Genomic DNA, 12778 nt, shown 5'->3' with positions numbered 1-12778 from the left:
TTATTGATTCTCCCTGTGAAGCCAAGAAGTGTTTTTTAGCCTTCATCCTGCACCCTGTACACCTTTTGCACACCTGTCTGAGAACTGCAACCCCCGGAAGTGTCAATGTTCAGAAACGTGGTTGGCTACAGTACCTTCTCACTTTCCGAAAGAGAGAAGGAACAGCAGGCTTATCTGAGGAGATGCTCGGGGCACTGCTTGGAATTGCAGAGCGGGCAGCTATTTCTAGCTCGGATAGGGCATGATAAGCAGTCTGCCCATCCATCGGTCTGTCTCGCGTCTCCACTGAACTGCCCTCTTCTCCCAACTGCCTGCTCCCATTATGTCTGTCCAGCCATGATTGTGTCTCGAATGCCGCATGCAGCTCCCAACTTAGTGTCCTCGATTCACAAACCGCAAATAAAGCTAAAGGGATAAAAATAAATAAGATATGCTTTGTGTGGGAATATGGATACCTTCCTTGTTTTGGTAAAAATAGCATTACTCTTCTTAAAATGTCTCCCTGCAGAGACTAGGACATGTCATAATAAATGCATTTTCAGCGACTCTCCATGATCACTTACAACAGTACCCCGGGGGCATGTCATATAACAGTTCTCTGAGTGCAGGGCCAGCAGGGCATGGGCTCTAGGTAACATTTACTGAGGATGGCCTTGACCATTACCCTTTACCCCAGTTACTGAATGGACACATGGCACTTTCAATGTTAGAACCCTTTGCCCATATCTCTAATAGAAATAAGCTGGACTGCAGATCCCCAAATACAAAGTGGTGTTGTCAAAACAGCCAGGGCAGCTAAGTGTCAAAGATGGCCTCTTGGGAGCTTGGAGTAGTTCTGAAAGCGGCCCTTGGAACAAAGGGGGTCCAGCATTTTAAGAATCTCAGACGGTGCTGCATCTTTTTTTAAGATCCGATATTTTGAATCATAAAGGTGAAATTTACTGACATCATGAGCTTTCACTGACATGTTCAGCCAGGGCGGGTTTACTGGAACAGGTGGCACTGACCTTGAGGGGAACTGTAATTAGAAATAATATGCTTTCTTTGTATGTTTAGAAGTTTCCAGGCAACAATAAAAATGTGAAGATAATGGTGATTAATGTTCTTGCTGGAGAGAGATTGGAGTTTTGTATGGTGGGAGTTTTGACTCATCATGAAGTAGCACAGAGGGTTAATATGCCTGCTGCAAAGAATCTGAACCATGCAGAACACAGACTGTATTTTATATGTGTAGATCAGTGGATTATTGCTTTTGTCAAAGAAATTATTTTGTTACTTGCAGTTGGTAAGTTACAAAACCGAGATAATACAGTGACCTATGAATCGTCATCAAAGAGCTGCATGCAAACTGCATGACGTAGGTCGTAACAAAGCTTATCTTTTTTCCTAAGAAGGGTTTTCTGGGTAGAAATACATTCTTATTAGTAAAGCCAACCTCAACCACAGAGGTACGTTTTAAATCCTGAGTTTTTGGGTCTCCCGATCAAACACTCCAAAATATTATGTCAACTAGCATGGATGGCATGTGATCCCTCCACTTTGTCTTATGTAACATTTCCTATAGACTGATTTACACACGTGTGATTCATTGTATTTGTATAATGTGTGTTATGTAAAGTGCTCTGACACCCTACACTGATATGTCTAATGCTACAAAACAAATTAAATGCAAGTGAGAGAGGGGCTACACAGAGATGAGAGGCACTTTTGAAGGGTGGTAGTGAGGGAATCTGTGGAGAAGGAAGTCACTGGGGAAAGGGAGGAGGCAAAAAAGATTTCCCCATATGGTGCCACCAGCACCTTCAAGGTCTCTTTCCCATCGTAGAATACCAGCATTTTCTCTGGTCGCTCTGTCAATTGTCTCACTAATTGTAGCAGTGCAATGGGAGGCTAGCTCGAAATCATCTCTGGTAGCCTCTTTGAAAATCCGGTTTCTCCTCTCTCCATATGGTGTTTTTGTATAACCATGTCCCATTATGGTGTCTGTAGGTGTAGAGACGTAAAAACGATTGAAAATAAATATTAGACGTTAATAACGTCCTGACTTCTAAGAACTGAAACAGTGAATTTGACTCCCTAGGCTCAGGCAGTGACTGATGAATATTTAATTTGGCTTTGCCCATATACCTGTATCTGTCATATATGTGTATATGTCCTTCTGTCGTTCTGCTTTGCTGTTTTTCAGTTCATCTGTGTGTGTGCATATGTTGTTTCTTTACATCCTTGAGACAGTTTATAGCTCTGTATCCCTGACAGAATGCCATTGACAATGAAATCCATCAAAACAGCTCTCTTTTTATTACATATTTTGCATAACGCAGTACCACTAGATTATACTTTGGATGCTTCCCATTTTTTCTAGCGCAGATAAATCCACGACTACTTGCACGTAATTCTAATCTCCAAAATGTATTTTAAGCTGGAGTCACCCTTTCTGCATACCCTCTGTTGTACTTCACTGTTCAAAATTTCTGGGCCTACCATTAAGTTATGATTTCGAAGTCAATTGCAAAGCCATAGTAGGATGGACCACGGGATACCATTGGCAAACTACCACAACCACCACTCACAGTTGCGGCTCAGTAGACCTTCTCTACCATGTGGCTCTCCGAAGTGAGTCTGACACACTGGATCAACAGAGGGACAGAAGACGACCATAAAACACTGTTTGGGTCATTACAGTTGTAACTTCATTATGACCACATTTTTACAAGAAGATTAAATGGAACCTAGAATTTCTTTAATTCAACATAGTGCACATAATAATACTAAGGGCAATTTGATTGTGATCATTTCAATTAATGTCTAGCTACGTATCGACATTTAATCTAACCACACACACCTCACTTCTTTGAGGTTTCTTCTTGGTCTTTCCCTGTGATTTCATTAAGCTTCCTATTTTCTTCAAGGTCTCTTGCCCTTAGTAGAATGCCACCATTTTCGTTGGTTGTTCTGTCAATTGACTCAAATGTGGAAGTCAATTCACTGTATTTCCTTTACCTCCCTACCAAATGTGAGTAGTTTGTGACCTATAGCTCAACGTGTAGACCCTGATTCTGATTTTCTCAGAATACAGGGACTTTTTATCACTCCAGATAATTAACGACATCCATGATATATATATATATTATTAATCGGATGCAATAAATAGCACCTATAGACTGTCAGGAGAATAGCAAGCAGATTTAGGTGCTTGCTGCACCAAAACCTGCCTGATATGATAAATACTTAACACTCTTTCCCTTGTTAAATACCTGCAGGTGTGAACGGTAGAATTTAAGAAGGGTGAGAGATTAAAGGCCACTGGTAATCGCTGGCTGCGGTTATCACCACCCTGCTCATATTTCCATATTTGCCATATATTGTTTCTATATTTCTCTTTATTCATAGAAGTTAGAAATGACAAGAAATCGAGTAACTCAAGACGGTGCCCCCCGCAGAGCATGGTGAGTGGCCCCCGAGTCTCCCGTGCTCACAGACATTCATTGGCTTTGGGCAGAGCGGGCCCCTGAAGGGTTCGGGCCCCTCCTGCGCTGCACGGGGGCTGCATTACACCTCTAATGACAGCAGGCATTTGCAGCACACTGAATGCCTGTTGTGTCCTTTTTAGTTCCAGCTTGGGAGCACATTAGTTTCTATACCTATTGTTATAGATTCTTTTAAATACACATAGACTTGGGTTTAGTTCCACCCAGAGAAGTATCCCTCTCTCACGTCCATCCTTCTGGGTGTTTGGCGAAGCCAAGAAGTGCTTCCATTGCAATGTATGAGGGATTATTTCACATCTAAAAACTACACTAAATCCTCATGCTGTTTGTCTCATTCAATTATTTATCTCCTATTTAAAATCCAAACAGAGAGCTACCTTCTTTTTCTTTTTTTTCCATGCTTTGGCAAAGTCAGCTGGGCAGGGTTCAATGTGAGTAGCAGTAGTTTTACATGCAACGCCTGTAAACCGCATTTGTGAAAGTTTGTTTTGCATCTGATGGCACATTAATGCCGGATCTAATAGCTCTTCAAATGGCTGTTGCATGCGTGTCATGGGCCCTCGCGCAAGAAAGCATATTTGGCCCCTGGCTACAGCTTGCATTATAAAATGCAGCAATAGCCAGGGTCCCGTGGGCCCCGGTGTCACTGCACCTACTGCACCAATTGAAGCTATGCCTTCGCTTCTTTTCTGTTCCAAACCAACTTGTCTGCTAATCCCTACTTACTGCTGCTGTTGCGTTTGTCTCTATGTTATCTTAAACCTTATCTTGAAAACGAGATGTTTATTTGCACGACAGCACACAATACTCTTGTATATGAAGACATATTTCATGTGCCTTTTGTTATCTCCGTGGAGATAGCATTGAAGTTACTCTGTGACCCTGCTCTTTCTTGGACGCTGCTTGCAGTCCCTGCCTGCTACCCAGGATGCCTTGCATATGATAATTTACCAATTATGCTTGGCTCTATTGTCTGAGTGAATCGGTACAGAAGCCTGAATAACGGTCCAAGGCCTATAAAATATGTCTGCTGATAATACAACAGAGAGGCGTGCTCGAAGGGTGATAGGAACTAGCAAATACCAACACGCGCTCAGTCATTTCGAAATGTATCACCGGCAGAGGTGAGGGTAAATATGCCACGATTATTTTTTTCATTCCTCCTTGTTCGAGTGAATGTGCCAGTTGCATATATTTTTAGATGTATTCCTTTCTTATTGCCAACTATTTTACTTCAGGACCAGGGAATATTATTATTAAAAAGACGTTCCTGTGCTTCCATGCATGGCAGAGCGCTTCAATGGGAGTTGCCCGGGGCAGTTCCTCTGATAAGGTAGACCTCTGGGCAACTGCAAGTGGCTTAGTGTCTCCAGATCCAGTAATCTTAGGTGGGAAAATATCTGATCTGATGTTACTGAGTACGAATCTGCAGCTAGTTAAAGTGTGTATTACTCCAGGCAGAGCCTACAGACGGTGGTACGGCCCATGCCCAACCCCACCTGCACCTCGGGTAACCGATAATACCCCGCCGTGGTTGCTCTACCCTTCTGTACTCTCCCCACCCGCTTGCTTCAGAACCCTCAGCACTGACCCCATTCCATTCACCACCTGCTAAAAGGAGTTGGTCAATGGCCGTGTAAAGGGCCAGTTACTGAACTCATGACCATGAAATGCTTAAATGACCCGGTATTCCCAGGTCCACGTGTTATTACCTATTCTAAGGCGAACCTTGACCTGTTCTCAGGCCAGGACGCTCCCCCCACCGCCCCAGCACTCCCTGCTGGTGCTGTGTCCTCTGTCTGCTTCCCCTCGCTGCTGCTGGGAGTTCGAGGCCCTCCTCCACCCGCAGGCTCCCGCCTGCGCCTCATCCCTGGTGGCCCGGTGGTGGGCGGTAAGTATTCGGTCTGATCTGCTGCCTGTTCCCCGTATTTGTATGGTATTTGTTGCCTGTTTTCTCTGTGCGGTGCTTCAGTGACTATTTCCCGTATTTGTATTGTATTTGTTGCCAGTTTTCTCTGTGCACTGCTTTAGTGACTGTTGCCTGTATTTGCTGCCTGTATTTGTTGCCTGTTTTTCTGTGTGCTGCTTAAATAACTCTTGCCTGTGTTTGTGTTGCCTGTTTCTTCGCCGCCCCGCTCCCCGCACTCCCAGCATTCCTTTCCCGCCGCTGCGTCCCCTGCGGCCCGCCCCCCTCCTCTCCCATTCGCTTCCCACCACCCGCCTCCCAGCTGCTCCTCCCTCCCTCCACCCCTTCTTAATGCTGGACCCCGCGCACCCTACCGCACCATACCCAGCCTCAGCTACGACGCCAACTCTCTCCACGCTCTCAACACCGGCTGAGACCAACGCTGCAACCTGGCCGCCCCAAAACGCACCCACGGACCCTTTTCCTGTTGCAGCTGCAGCTTCACCTGCGACAGAACCACTAAACCATCAAGGACCAGACCCAACCACCTCCGCTGCATACTCCTCAACACCCGCTCTGCGCGCAGACATGACCTCGATCTCTGGGACCTGCTCGACGCCACTGCCCCTGACGTAGCCTTCCTGACTGAGACGTGGTGGAACGACTCCTCTGCACCAGACATCGCCATTGCCATCCCAGACGGCTACAAGATCACCCACAGGGACCGCGCCAACGGCATCAGAGGAGGAATTACCATCGTCCACAAGTCCACCCTCAAGGTCACCACCCGCGCAGACGACACCCTCAACGCCGCCGAACACCTGCACTTCCGGATCCACACCGACCCCAACACCACCCTCCGAGGAACCCTCGTCTACAGACCCCCCGGACCTCGGGCCCTGTTCAGCGACTCTATCGCCGACCTCGCCAGCACCCACGCACTCGGCTCCACGGACTACATCCTGCTCGGGGACCTGAACTTCCACCTCGAGAACAACAACAACGTCAACTTCACCACGCTGATCGGCAACCTCGGCCTCAGACAACTCGTCACTGCACCCACCCACGCCGCCGGCCACACTCTGGACGCCGTCTTCTCCACAAGCACCCAAGTCACCTTCGACCACACCACCGAACCCCACTGGACCGACCACCGCTGAATTCACTTCACCTTCAAAAAACCAACCTCGCACCACCGCACCCAACAGCTGCCTCGCCACGGCTGGAGCAAAGTCAACGAAGACCAGCTGCTCACCACCCTCTCCCAGAACCCACCCACCGACCCGCAGCCCACAACCTCAGACAGTGGATCGACTTTGCCCCATTTATATTTTTAATTCCTAGTGGGTGCCCACCCCGCATTTTGGCCACCTATTTTTGTTTTTTTCACATTTATATTTTTAATTCCTAGCGGGTGCCCACCCCGCGTTATGGCCGACTACTTTTGTTATTTTAATTACGGGTGCCCACCAGGCTTTTTATTTTGAATTAGAGGGAGCCTACCCCTTGTTTGCGTCGAGACTCAACGCCGCGGCCTGTGTGTCCAAACCGGACGTCAGGCACCTCCTGCCCGTGATATGGGTGGGGCCTGAAATCCGTCCGCAAGTGCAGGAGATGGCAGCTGGGAGCCTCGCTGGCTCCGCACTAGGTCCCGGTCCCGAGATGGGCGACCGGGTGAAATGGGGTGCTGGCGAGGCGGGGTTGCCATGAGTAGGGAGAGCCCCGCAAGTGCAGCAGCCAGTGGAGAGGTAACGCGGAGGGGGCACAAGGCACATTGTCGGTGCCTGCCCCCGCCGCATGTCAGCCCCGCGTGCAGCCGCCCAAGAGCCCAGACAGCGATTGAACCCCCATCGGAGGAAGAGCAGCCTGAGGAGAGCCGGTGAGTAAATGTAAATGTAAATTGATACTTTTATAGCGCACTACTCACCCGCAAGGGTCTCAAGGCGCTTGTACGAATACCGCTGTGGAACCCATCCAGGCTTTCCCTGTGAGGCGTCCACTCCTGGGCACCCCCAAGGTGGAGGCCAGGCATCCTTAGCGTTGTGGGGGCCGTTGTGGAGATTAAGCAAGCTATTGCCCAGAGTTGCAGAGTGGGACTCCATGATTGGAATAGGCACTGAGGCGATAATTATCAGGTCTGTGGAATTTTGAGCCCAAGACCCGCCGAGGCGGGGAATTGAACCCTGGTCCCGGGCTAGACCTCTGCATCAGGGTCTGCCCTCTAATCATTGAGCCACACTTCTCCACTATGTTGAGTGGGGCTCAACATAGTCCGTGTTGGGGAGGAAGAGTCAGAGCGGCCCCGTCTGGCAGCGGGTCGCTCCACCGTTGTTGGACAGTTCCTGGAGTGCTCCACAGTCCTGTGAGGCCGGTTCTGTTCTTGTGTTGTTTGTGGCTCTGTGTGTGTGGATCTGTGTGTGTGTATGTATGGCTCTGTGTGTGTATGCGTGGCTCTGTGTGTGTGTGTGTGTGTGTGTGTGACTCTGTGTGTGTGGCTGTGTGTGTGTCTGTAGCTCTGTGTGTGTGTGGCTCGGTGGCTGTGTGTATGTGTGGGGGTGCAAATGCAATAGGTCTCGCAATTGCGAGAGATTAAGCTATTGGCTTTGTAAATGACAATGCCATTTATTTATCTGTTTTCAAAACCAACACATAAATAAAAAATTTGTAATTTACAATGCCAATAGCTCGAACTTTTGCAAAGGCGAGACCGTTGCATTGTAAATGCTTATTTATATAACCTTGCGTGGAATTTCTTTTGTGGTGTGCCTAGTGTGTCGCTGCAGTGTGTGTGCTGCACAACCGCTTTACACATTGCCTCTGGGATAAGCCCGACTGCTTGTGCCAAGCCACCAGGGGGGGAGCAGGGGTTATCTTCAGTGTGTAACTCCCTTGCCCTGCTTAGAGTGGTGGTTTCTGCCTGGCTTAGGCATTTGCCCTAGCCAACCAGAAATCCCATTTCTAACACTCACCCACCTGCTTCCCTCCAGTCTGTAAATCTTTAAAGTTAATATATCCTTCCTCATTCTATTTCTGACTGAGTCTTGCTCGTTCTTAGTAGCTCGCTCAGTGCTACTCCTAAGCGCGCTCTATCCTTCCAAAGATGACCATGTCATGGGCGCATTACTCCAGGTGAGGCCAGACCACTGATTAACACAATGGAAATACAACTTCCGGATTTCTCTGCTCTGCCACATATTGGTTTTGAGGTCTTGGAAATCGTGCAGCTGCCCTGGTAATTTTCACAGAATGTTTTTCTTTTTTTATGAAATGTTAGAAATTGTCCATTTCAAAGCTGTTCTCTGTGGAAATATTATCAGTATCTGTATTATAAAGTGCTCCCTTCTATGTCTTGCAGTGAGCTTAATGAGGGGGAAGGAGGAAAAAAACAACAAAAGGATAAGCACAAACAAGGAAAAAATAGGAACAAAAGAAAAGAGAGAAGCAAGGTTCAGGGACCAGGAGAGGCATCAGCAGAGTCAAAGAGCCAATACATTAAGGCGGCTGGGTAATTTTAAGGCTTTCTCATGCAAATCAGGCATTTTAATGCGCCTGGCGGATTCTCATAGAGCAGAGAACCTCATGTGGCTGAGGATTGAAGTCTTCACTCACAAAGAAATTGAACATGCAAATGAGTTGAGGGGCCCATAATTTACCGGCATCTTAACACGCCGTGAATGTATTCATGGAGAGGACTTTGAGAATGCCATCCATCCTTCCTGGAGGTGCCCCCGCTGCGTCTCCGCGCCCCACAAAAACATGCGCCCATCTGGTTCAGGGATCCAGCGGCCAACCAGAGGATTTCCTAAGCTCGCTTACAATCACCAAGGAAGACTTCCGTTCGAAGCTTAGAGACCGCAAAAATTTAATTAGATCTTACTCTCGTTCATTAGTGATTACACTAATGAACGAGACGAGCAAGTAGCTTAAAAAACAATTGTGCTTGAATAACCAGCCTACCAATCATACACTTGCCATTTCGAGCCCAGTCCTCTGGACTATCCTTGAGATTTCAGTAAAGTCGGCCTGGGAAATGAAACTCGCCACCCCCCCACCTGCATCCCCCCACCAAACCAACACTCCCACCCACCAGTTGTTTATGCGAGTTTGCTTTCTCTTTTGATCCAAGCAAATACGTAGTATGACCTCATCTCGCATAAGATTTTAACTGAGTATTATTTTTGTGCAAGATATTTTGCAAATCATATTGCCATGTACTGGGCTAATGGGTCTTAGTAGGGCAGGGGACTTTTACTGATGATGGAATGTTTCGTTTTTGCCTCCCACATTGCATTTGGGCTGTTAGGGGTGTTGTGGCCTGTGTTTGCTTCCTGTAGTGGACCCAAGTGCACTCCTAACTATTACAATTGTTTCATTGCAACTAGTTAGTGGTCATACCAGTCATAGTCTTTTCTCCATTTCAACACGAGTATTTCATTTCAAAGTCTATTGTTTGTGTCTGTGACCACTGCAAATGAGTCATTCCTTTATTACTTTTGATACCCATTCTCGCCTATAATGTATTAGCTTTATAGTATATCTAGATAGCTGCCTATGAGCTAGATATATAAGCCATCTAGGATATCTCTAAAATGTAAATGTTTAATGTTCTTCAATTCTAAATGTCTTTGAATTCAATATATTATTGAAGGAAATGTCAAGGTCCAGTTTACTCATCTACCCAAGTACCTCTAAACAAGATTAAAACACAAGTATTTTTTGCACTTTCAATTAGCAGCCCCAGAATCTCACCATTCCTAGCTTCCATTTTAAACTCCTTGAGACCTCCTTTGCCTCAACTCTTTTAATCTCACTCTTTTCATCTCCGCCTCTGGGCCAGGTCTTCACATAGGGTTATAGACATTCACACCTGCTATGGTTGTTAGCACATCCATATGGACCAAGATGTCACTAGAGGCAGTAGCGACTGTGCAGTATAGTCCATGGTGATGGAAAATACTCCAAAGAGTTATCCTCTGAAATTAAACTATGTACTGCTTACTACAGCAACTGCCTCGATGAGCAAACATAATGGAAGAGTTCTACTCCCCAAACATTTTCACTCGCTGCTGCATAAGCATACAAGGAACTCTTCTGCATATTTATTATATGCAGGCAGCGCTTAATTTGCAAAAAATAGAAGTGCCAGGACCTAAGGTACTCCACTGCAGCCAGCACCACTCAAAACTCTTGCCACTGCTGCCAACTGGCAGTACCAGTATTATTTATTAACTATCGACCTTAAACAAGTGTGACTTTTTGCATTATTGCAGGTCACCCAAAACTCTAGTTATGACTTGGACGGGCTAGTTATATAATTTTCTAATACATTTCTAAAACTTGCATGCTGTGCTACAAAGGTGTAGGCCACCAGTGCCACCATGTGGTGTACTCTCCTAAACAAGTGCAAGTGTGTATAAATAAGTGCCGGAGCCCAGCACCAGCAAACACCGGCACAAATTAAGCACTGTGTGAAAGCAACTATCTATGACACCGGTGTGCATAACTTTGTAGACAGAGGGAATGATCACGTCCTTGTAAGGCAAAGCTGAGAAATACGGGTTTGGTAGTGTGCTGGTGGGGCAGTAGAGGATCTTTTAGAATAGCAGGCATTGTATCCGTTGTTTAGTTAAATTGAAGGCCTTCGATAGACAAACTTTCTTAAAGTCATTGAATCATATCACACACAGTAGACAAATAACCTCTCCTATCTGTAATAGAAAGAAGAGAATAGATTTCACAGAGGAGATAACTACGGCAAATGTTTCCTGTATAGGAACTTGCACGGTTTGTAGTAGGCACCCACTTCTACAGCACCTATACCTTGATCTCTGTGCTGAGGGTTCTCTTGATAGCGTCAAATGATTCTACTAATTCTTGACAGGTCGAACCCTACTGGTGAAATTGGCCCTGTTCTTTCTTATTCAATGATCACCTTAACTGAGGGTACTCAATTGGTGTGACATTTGTGTGGTATTATTCACCACCCGTTTTCACCTAATATTCAATATAGGTGTCACTGTAAAGATCCTCTACAATCATATACAGATGACATCCGCATCAACATAAGGTTTTTACTAGACCCTTAAACATGCTTAGATGTGTTGCTTATGCTTCAGGGCCTCCAAAATGCCATCTCCAAATAGACCAATCTAAAGCTGAGTAGATTATCTTCAGCACTAAAGGCAGATCCTCCTTGCAGCCCCTTGAGACCCCCAATATCTTCGCATTAAAACTGGAGCGGACTGGTAAGGTAAAGCACCTGTAGTTCTTGTTTGATGCAGAAAACACCTTTGTACTTGAGGCCCAACAGGTGGTCAGAATTGCTCTTATAATATCAAAAGACTTGATCTAATACTACTACTCTTATCTTTGAATAATAGAAAAGTAGTGGCAAGGCCCACTGTAAATGCAAGCCTCCTCTATGGTAATGGCTCCATGGGAAGCTTTCAGATGGACTTCACAGAGCTCACAATGCAGCTATCTATGTCACATCTCATATGAAGAGAAGTGATCATATGTACTATGATCACTAATCATTTCAATTGCTTTGAGCCCAAGACAGTATTGCATTCAAAATGTTTCACAAAATATTCCATTATCAACACCAGGATAACCCCACCAACCCGTGTCTGAACGTTATCCATTAAGTTTAAACTCACAATTTTCTCACCAAACATCAGGACATGTTACTTGTGCCCAATTACAATTTTGGGTCGTGCAGATGCTGTTCGATCCAGGTCCAAGCACCTCACTTACACAATGTGTTGCCATCGAGTATCAAGCACTCACCCACACATATGTGACTCAGAAGCAAGCTGAAGTCTTACCTGTTTGGGTAGGCAGTTCTTAGACCAGTGCTGGTGCCCCTGTCCTGGTGGTAGTTGCTATAGTAATGCTGTCATTCGCTCACTCACAATTCTGTGGCCCAAGATTTGTCGACTCTGCTGAAAAGCAACTTTAGTGTTGCCGGTGAACAGAATTGTGAATACTGTCAATTAGGGTCCTCCCATTTGATATCGGGGGTTTATTTTGTGCCTCACATGTTTTTATATGAAGTGCATTTTAGTGCGCTGTAATATTTATTTTGGTGGAGGGGTTGAAATTAGGATTGTTTTTTTAATAGCGAACTGTAACAACTACATTTCTATTTATATGTATTAAGAAAATATATTGAGTTGTTTTGTTTGTAATTAAAGCTCTATGTGGAATTTCTTCCTTGCTGCTATGTATTTTGATAGTTGAACCCTCGTTGATGTGTTTGAGTGTAGTGGATTGACTGGTGAGATACATCCACTGGGTAATATATTTGGCTCCAAGGGGAGGTTTTTTTATTTTCTACTGATCTGTAGTGCCCTGTTCCCTTGTCATGAGCAGCCACCTCTCT

The 12778-nt window shown here is 45.8% G+C and overlaps 1 protein-coding gene across 1 annotated transcript in view; it reads left to right on the top strand.

The window, feature by feature from the left end:
* SDK2 (sidekick cell adhesion molecule 2) overlaps positions 1–12778 on the top strand; it is a 590299-nt gene that overhangs the window by 36987 nt on the left and 540534 nt on the right. The gene's annotated exons all lie outside the window — the stretch shown is intronic.

The sequence above is a fragment of the Lissotriton vulgaris genome, chromosome 7, assembly GCF_964263255.1.
Source record: "Lissotriton vulgaris chromosome 7, aLisVul1.2, whole genome shotgun sequence".
NCBI lineage: Eukaryota > Metazoa > Chordata > Amphibia > Caudata > Salamandridae > Lissotriton > Lissotriton vulgaris.
Note: the sequence above shows the minus strand (reverse complement) of the source record. Positions and strands in the feature narration are given on the sequence as shown.